Here is an 8007-nt window from a genome sequence, read left to right as displayed (position 1 = left end):
ATACTTAACATAATTAATACAGAAATAAATGGGATTTCAACACGGGTTAACCGCATTATCCAAAATTTCCATAAACTGGATCCACAATAAAAATAACTTTATCATAGATTCTGGTCACAACTTTTTACAAGCATCGTATGAGAACTGTGACCTGGGGGGTTTACCAGGACGTGCTAAAGCCGTTCAGTTTAGGTTGAGAGAGAGGGACGGAGCTATGTAACTGCTATAGCTGTGTCCCTTTCTCTCAACCTAAACTGAACGTCTTTAGTACGTCATGGTATCCCCCCTGGGGACCGATTTTTGAATCTCGGCCATTCGATTTCGTGAAATTCGTTCAATAATATGTCCACTACTAGCGATTTAAATTCTACTAACAAAACGAAAACGAGTGGTCATTTACCACTAGTCCGTCCGTCCTTTTTCAAAAATAGCATTACGTCATTTTCCACAGACTTTCGAACGGCGCATTCGTGCGTTCGAAATTCAAAAATCGATCCCCTGTAGATAATAACATCCGGACATACTAATAGAGTTTAAACACAGACCTACGCTGTTGCTCCGATCAATTACAATCTGATGCATACATTATACTATTACATATATATTGTTGTAACGCTCCGTCTTGCGTGACGCCGTGTCTTGTGGGCGACGGTCGCGCGACCATCGCGCGACCGCCGCCGTCGCGTGCGATGAGGTTTGATTTCGTATGCGTCGCATCGCCGTCGCGCGACCATCGCGACCGTCGCCCACGCAAGCGGCGTGAGCGACGGGCGACGCGACGCGACGCGACGCGACGACGCGATGCGACGCGATGCGACGCGATGCGATGATGCGAAGGTCATCGCGATCGCGATCGCGCGAAACGACGGCATAGCATTTTGCTCATTAGGTCATCGCGTATCCATGTGCAAATGGTCTAGCGAACTTCGGCACGTTTGCGCCATTTGAGTGTCGTGAGTTCGAATCACAAGATTTTTATTTACTTTTTTTCTTTTATGCCGTCTTTCACAATGTGAAAGATGGACAAACAAACAGACACACACACACACTTTCCAGTTTAATCAGTATGGATTATTTGATTTTGTTTACCTGCTTATTTCTTTCTCTAAGATTCTACTTTCTTATTTTTTTTTAAGAACTCCGGGTTTTATACTAACAAGGAAAGTTTTAAGTAGCACACAATAATACTGCGGGCGAAGCATGGAAATGTGATAGAGATAATTTGACAGTTAGGGTTCAATAAAATGACAGTAATTTTCGATATATATCGCTCTTAACATGCTGGCTCGTTAGAGTATGAAGTTAGTTATACATTTATAGCAGTAAGTGACCGAGTTGATAAACGTCAATTCGCATAACATGCTCGTTGGATACATTTGACAGATCGTCCCATTTTGACAGTTTGGGGAGTTAATTTTAACTAAGTGGTTCTGAGGTCACGATAGGCTTTATCGTCGAAGTAAAACTAGTGAATCGATCTATTTTAAAGTATAAATATCCGGTAAGCATCCGTTTTCCATGATTATATTGGAAGTTTATTAGTTAGAAAGTTCAGCTATGTATACTATTCTCATAATTTCTTTGCAGGAAAGTCAAATTATGCTATACCTACTCGACGCCGCTGCAGAAGAAAATTTAGTCGAAAATTCCAATACACAGACGCTTCAAGAGACGCTTGCAACCCGTCTGATAAGTACGATGAAGAAATGGCATAAGTATTTACAGAGTGCATAAGGAGGCGACAGTGCATTTCACATTCCCCAACTTAACGCCGAGAATCACAAATCTAACAACCATGATGGATTACCTAGTGCCCTAAGGTAAAGCTACTTATAAAATTGACATGATTGCAGTGTATCTAGTTAAGTAAATACATTCTTGATGCCTAACTAATGTTAATGTAAAAGTTTGTATGTTAGAGACAGACAGAGCTGCTTCAAGCAAACATCATCATTTTACAAAACTCCCACATAGCATCATCATTGTTATCAAAAGCACTTCAAAAGTAGCTCTGCCATACCTACTCCAATATATCTGTTGAAACACACAAAATCTGCTATTACTTTGGCAAAATAATTATTTATTCATATCCCAAGGAGAAATATCAACTTGAAAAAATTGCAGCTATTCTGATTACTTATTTGTTTTAATGATAAAAGATCTATGGGATTAAATTGGATCCAAATTACCAGAATAGTAGGTATTTGTCAGCAGCGGCTGGTTCATACAAGCCGATTCCCACCGGCTTGTATATAGTAAAGTACCAATGTTAAGAAAGGTTTCTTTTTGCTAAGTGTTACCTTGCAGAAATTTTCACCAGCCGCCACTGGTATTTGTACAAGGCTTTTTGTTTTATTTTATTTTACTAATTTCTTTTAGGTTCTTAATTACCTATCCACCCTAGCAGAGCTAGTGCCAACTACCAACACAAGACTAGACAAGATTATGGCTCATCCATTTGGTAGACTACTGTGATATGACCCAGCATCTCAATCAATTGACATTGTAATATCTGCTGTCAACAGAAGGCAAGTAAGTCATTTTAGTACCTACTAAATCACTAGACATAAAAAATAATTAGCACTATCACTATAAGTCTTGTACCTATTGATTGTGCAGTGAGACAGGTAGGTAGCTATTGTTTGGTTGATATGTTAATCAGTTACCTCTGAGAATGAAAGTCTTTAGTACCTTGTTTACAAAGGATATGTATTGCCCCATAAATGATTTAAGTAGCTAAGTTTAAGCAGGTTTATAATTTGTAAACTTGATTGCAATTATCCTTTTTATTAAACTGTTTATCATCATCATCCTCCTTGCGTTATCCCGGCATTTTGCCAAGGCTCATGGGAGCCTGGGGTCCGCTTTGACAACTAATCCCAAGATTTGGTGTAGGGACTAGTTTTTACGAAAGTAGACCTTATTGGAATTAGTCCAGTTTCCTCACTTCACCGAAAAGTGACTGGAAAATATCACATAAGTTTCGAAAAACTCATTGGTACGATCCGGGGTTCGACCCCGCGACCTCCGGATCGAAAGTCGCAGGCTCTTACCGCCAAGCCACCAGCGCGTTATTATTAAACTGTTTATATTAAATTAAAATTAGGTATAAATTTAGACAAACTCACACAATGGAGAACAACTATTTATGGTTAATTTTACACTGTTACAGTGTGTTTGTTCTGTTCCAGTGGATTCCAATTGTATAGGAGTATTTGCCACATTTTTTGAAGCAAGTAAAAATAGACTACTTGTGTGACAATAGTTTCTAAACTGCTGCTTACATTTACAGTCAACTAATTAGCATCCCAGACCACTCTAGAACCCCTTCTTATTGATACTGTGCTTTATTTGCTATATAAGTCAGTTTGAATTTTACTGTAAAAGGATCCTACCGTGGCCTAGGATTCAGATTGGTTGCCTGTACCTATTTCTTTCTTATTCTTCCAGAAAATTCGTGGTTCAAGAGGAACTATGGAAGAGGTGCCTCTCGGCCTATCTAAGCATGATGCAATCAACTGCTGGCTGTTGTCAAAAGCTGGCGTGCGAGCGTACACAATAAACAATTATTTAGGACATTATTTTGTTTTACTATCACACTGCATACAGCCTTAATAAAATCTGATAGTCACCTCTGTGCCGGCGAGAATATTTGAAATAGGTAAATAATACAATTTCCAAAATATTTTCTTTTTTATTTGACAAAAAACACATTAGTTTGTAAAATGCAGGTACAGTAGGTGTAAAATGTACTTAAGACATTTGTATATGGGTTCTGAGTTAAAATGTACTGTACTGTTGTGTTACAAAACCCAGAAAAATATAAATTAAAGAAAATAGGTACCATTTATTACTGACATTTGTACACTATTTTTCATCATAGAAATGTACATAATCTTTCTCTAAATCTAATTTCTAAAATAGGCCCTTAAGGCATTGTATCCCTCGCTGTACCGCAATGCTGATACGTTGTGTGAGGAAGTCGCTAGCTCTTCGGTCATTGAAATTAAGTTTTGCACTGTTAAAACTTTCACAAGTTCAGATAACTGGAAATTAGTGCCATTCTCCATATATTTCCATATTTTTTATGTATGTCGTATAAAAATATTGACTTAATAATCTTTATTGTCACAACTTAATACAGTTTATATAAAGTAACGAAGAAGTGCAAAAACAAACTAATCTAACAAGTAACCTTTCTTAGGTGCAGATCTATTAGTTTTGAGCGTTGCGAGGGTTTCAAGGCACAATGGTTATATTGGTTATACAAATTTTGCCCCGAGGGAAACACCAATTTTTTCAGCACAGCAATACGAGGAAAATACTAACTGTACCTAAATCAAAATCATCAATTTATTAAACACATACGAATAGGTATGATATGATTCAAAAACACCATACCTACTTAAAAGGCAAAATCTACGAGCCAGCTTAGGACAAGTTAAAATCTGTATGAAAACTTTGCAATCTTGCGGATAAAATTCAACTTTCTCATCCGTTTTTTGGAGAATGAAGAAAGCTTCTACCAGTTGGTGTGGTGAAAAAAGAATTTTGTATTTTAAAGTTTAAAAAAATGCAAAACACATCCACTTTATAGTATTTGAAATAAAATACAAAATAGTTTTTGATAAAAGTATTCAAAATTGAAAATAGGTATTTTATATTGTATTTCAAATACATTCATTTCTAATAATTAATATCTCTGGTTAGATCGACATCAACTTCTTGTGTGTCCTCGACATCTTGAGTGTTTTCTAATATACCATGACTGAAACAAAAACAAAATAAATTAAATTAGAGAGGTCACCTTTTATGGTAACTTTAATGATGAATAACCATCTTAAATAAGTCATATGATGTAAATATATAATATTCAAAATAAACATCCATGGTTCTGGGACAAATATACATAATTATACAATCCCTAGAATATCTGCTTAGAAGGTAGGGTCACTATGCGCTAAGCCAAACTGGTCATTAGACCCTTTATCACAACTTGCCTACTTGCCTAGTCGCGCGCGCGAGTCCATACATCAAACGCGACTTCAAGTATGGACTCGCGCGCGACAGGGCAAGTTGTGCTAGAGGGGCTGTTAAATGTTTATGAATCATCATCATCCTCCTTGCGTTATCCCGGCGTTTGCCATGGCTCAAGGAAGCCTGGGGTCCGCTTTGCCAACTAATCCCAAGATTTGGCGTAGGCACTAGTTTTTACGAAAGCCATTGCCATCTGACCTTCCAACCCGAAGGGTAAGTAGGCATTATTGGGATTAGTCCGGTTTCCTCACGATGTTGAATAAAGGACTTAACATACATATATACAATCACGCCTGTATCCCATAAAGGGGTAGGCAGAGCACATGAAACCACTAAAGCTTCAGGGCCACTCTTGGCAAATAAGGGGTTAAAAGAAAACGAAACTGTGGCATTGCAGTGAAAGGTTGCCAGCCTCTCGCCTACACCACAATTTAACCCATATCCCATAGTCGCCTTCTACGACACCCACGGGAAGAAAGGGGGTGGTGAAATTCTTAACCCGTCACCACGCAGGCACGCTAAAGGGCTTAATTATTACAAAAGTAACACTCACACTTATAACTTTTCTGGACCTATTTCAAACAAGTTGGTTTTATGGCATTTAGTTCAATTACACCTCACTGGCCGAAGTATGGTTCACTGTCACATTGTTTTTCTTTTTCTGCAGCTGTTGAAAGTATGACAAGAAGGAGCCACATCATATTTAACTATGCAATGGTAGCCTGCAACAATTATTAGAAACTGGATTTAGGAAAATATATATATGATTAACAAGAGACATTTATTACTTAATTGAGACATAGTTATTATCTCTCAATTAAGTTATGGAATTAAAACCGAAATAAATTACACATATGAAAGAAAAAGTGACCAAGGCCTCTAGTGCTTGAGGCAATAGATTACAATTTGACTTGTGTTAATTAGAATTAAGTTATGGAAGTTTATACTGCCTTTATGAGCTATCATTCTTTCAATTATAAATTTTAAGAATTATGTTTGAAATGTCATTCAGTTTTTTTTTATATTGGTCAGCTAGTAGCTACATAACCATTAGAAATTATAGTATTCGCATGAGATGACCGGTCTGACCTAGCGGGTAGTTGACCCGGCTCGCTAAGCCGCGGTCCTGGGTTTGAATCCCGGTAAAGGCATTTACTTGTGTGATGGGCACAGATATTTGTTCCCGAGTCATGGATTTGTTGCTATGTATATAAGTATTTGTATATTATATATATCATTGTCTGAGTACCTACAACACAAGCCGTCTTGAGCGTAACATGGGACTCAGTCAATATGTGTAAGAACATCCTATAATATTTATAAATATTTAATTTATGTACCTCATTCCATGCTCTAGGTACTCTATGCCAGAGCCTTGTAGTGCCCGCTGTTGTTGAGTATATATCATGCCCATTTAAAATTTGTTTGTGTCATGGCATTTCACATCTCTCGCGGCAAGTCTAGGCAACATTCCTTTGCAGCATACCCTGACAGAATTGCTCAGAGGAAATTCGCCGTCGCTAGACGCCGATTGAAACACAGTCTGGCTCTGTCGCGCCAATATTGAAGAGCGATAGAGATAACGATATTATCGTAAACGTTTGTGCTCCCGGCTACATATCCTCTAAATATTTCACTATCATTCTCCTGCCCGCTTGTCCATCTTGCATCAACTGAAAAATATAACAAAAGCAATTAATAATGTAACAAACTACAAGAACCCAAATATTACCATTAATTATACTAAGTATTGTTATTTCATTACACTTACCATTTTTTTGGTGGAATTCCTTTAGTTTTTACAACACACAACTTACTTTCTTCTATGTTTTTCGGGTGTATGTGACACTTGTCAATATGTCAAATCAAACTTTGACAGGTGTGACAGCTGTCAAGTTGAAAAATCCGTGCATTTTATTGTTCCAAAACACATCCCGCAACGAAATAAAGGCAGCTATTGAATGGATTTTTATAAAAGACAATAGTAGTCACTCACACACTTATCATTTATCTATCGACGCGTTCATTTTATTAAACCCCGATTTATAACTTTAGTATGCTTTGAGCTACAATATAATTCCACTTTCGGTAGACGATAGAGATATGTTTAATGACAGACCATAATTGCCCTGCTGCATTTTGTTTTTATTAACTTAATGTTTATTTTAATCCATACTAATATTATAAACGGGAAAGTGTGTGTGTGTCTATTTATTTGTCCGTCCTTCACGGCAAAACTGAGCGACGAATTAACGTATACTATTTACTTATAACGAATGCTATTTACTTAATGTTGAAATGAAAAAATGTCATACAGTGTAACTCAGTGTTTTTTAATGCTGCCATATAGTGTCGACTGGCATAACCACTACACTAAGAGCCCTTATTCCTTAGAGCGTTCATCAATTTCGTGAAATAGCCATTGATAGATGGCGTTGGCGCTCGGTACGCGAGCCACCGGTAACGCAACACACAGGCAAGAATGATCTTGATAGTTTTGAATTTAATTGCTAGTAACAATTCTTTTGGTTTCATGTGTTAACTTTTTTGTAAAGTTTACAAGAGATAAGAATATATTATTATTATATGGTACCTACTAATTGTAAGTAACTTAAAATAAACAGTTTCAAAGAGCTGAGCTGTGTGCAAAAAATTACATGTGTTATTGGCCCGGCTAATGAGATCAAACATGGTCGAGTTACGATAAGTAGAATAGCAGTTCTGTTATTCATTTCCTGACTCGATCATGTGATCTGACCTTGGACATCATCGAGATCGACGCTGCTCATCAGCCCAAATGTAATAAGCCCAAACATAGTGGAGTTATTATGAGTAAAATAGCAGTTTTGTTGACCATATCCTGACTCCACCATGAAAACCAGAACCTCATCCTGGGGGCCGGTTTTTGTATCTCACATATGGGATTTGTCACTAAAATACCGGTTGAAAACAGTGAATTGCTTAGTATTT

General features: G+C 37.3%; 2 long non-coding RNA genes across 2 annotated transcripts; one reads left to right on the top strand and one right to left on the bottom strand.

Annotated features, from left to right (window-relative positions):
* The first annotated feature begins 1435 nt into the window (after positions 1–1435).
* On the top strand, positions 1436–3641 carry LOC125229243. The gene is made up of 4 exons (XR_007177377.1): positions 1436–1501; positions 1588–1820; positions 2380–2532; positions 3451–3641. It is a non-coding gene; the product is annotated as an uncharacterized LOC125229243 (long non-coding RNA).
* A 1070-nt stretch (positions 3642–4711) lies between these two features.
* On the bottom strand, positions 4712–6772 carry LOC125229213. Its single transcript, XR_007177372.1, has 3 exons — positions 6378–6772; positions 5591–5759; positions 4712–4768 (listed from the first exon to the last, which is right to left on the bottom strand). It is a non-coding gene; the product is annotated as an uncharacterized LOC125229213 (long non-coding RNA).
* Positions 6773–8007: the final 1235 nt, after the last annotated feature.

This window comes from Leguminivora glycinivorella, chromosome 8 (genome assembly GCF_023078275.1).
Source record: "Leguminivora glycinivorella isolate SPB_JAAS2020 chromosome 8, LegGlyc_1.1, whole genome shotgun sequence".
NCBI classification, from domain to species: Eukaryota; Metazoa; Arthropoda; class Insecta; order Lepidoptera; family Tortricidae; genus Leguminivora; species Leguminivora glycinivorella.
The sequence above is the reverse complement of the archived record's forward strand: the minus strand, read 5'-3'. Positions and strand labels throughout refer to the sequence as shown.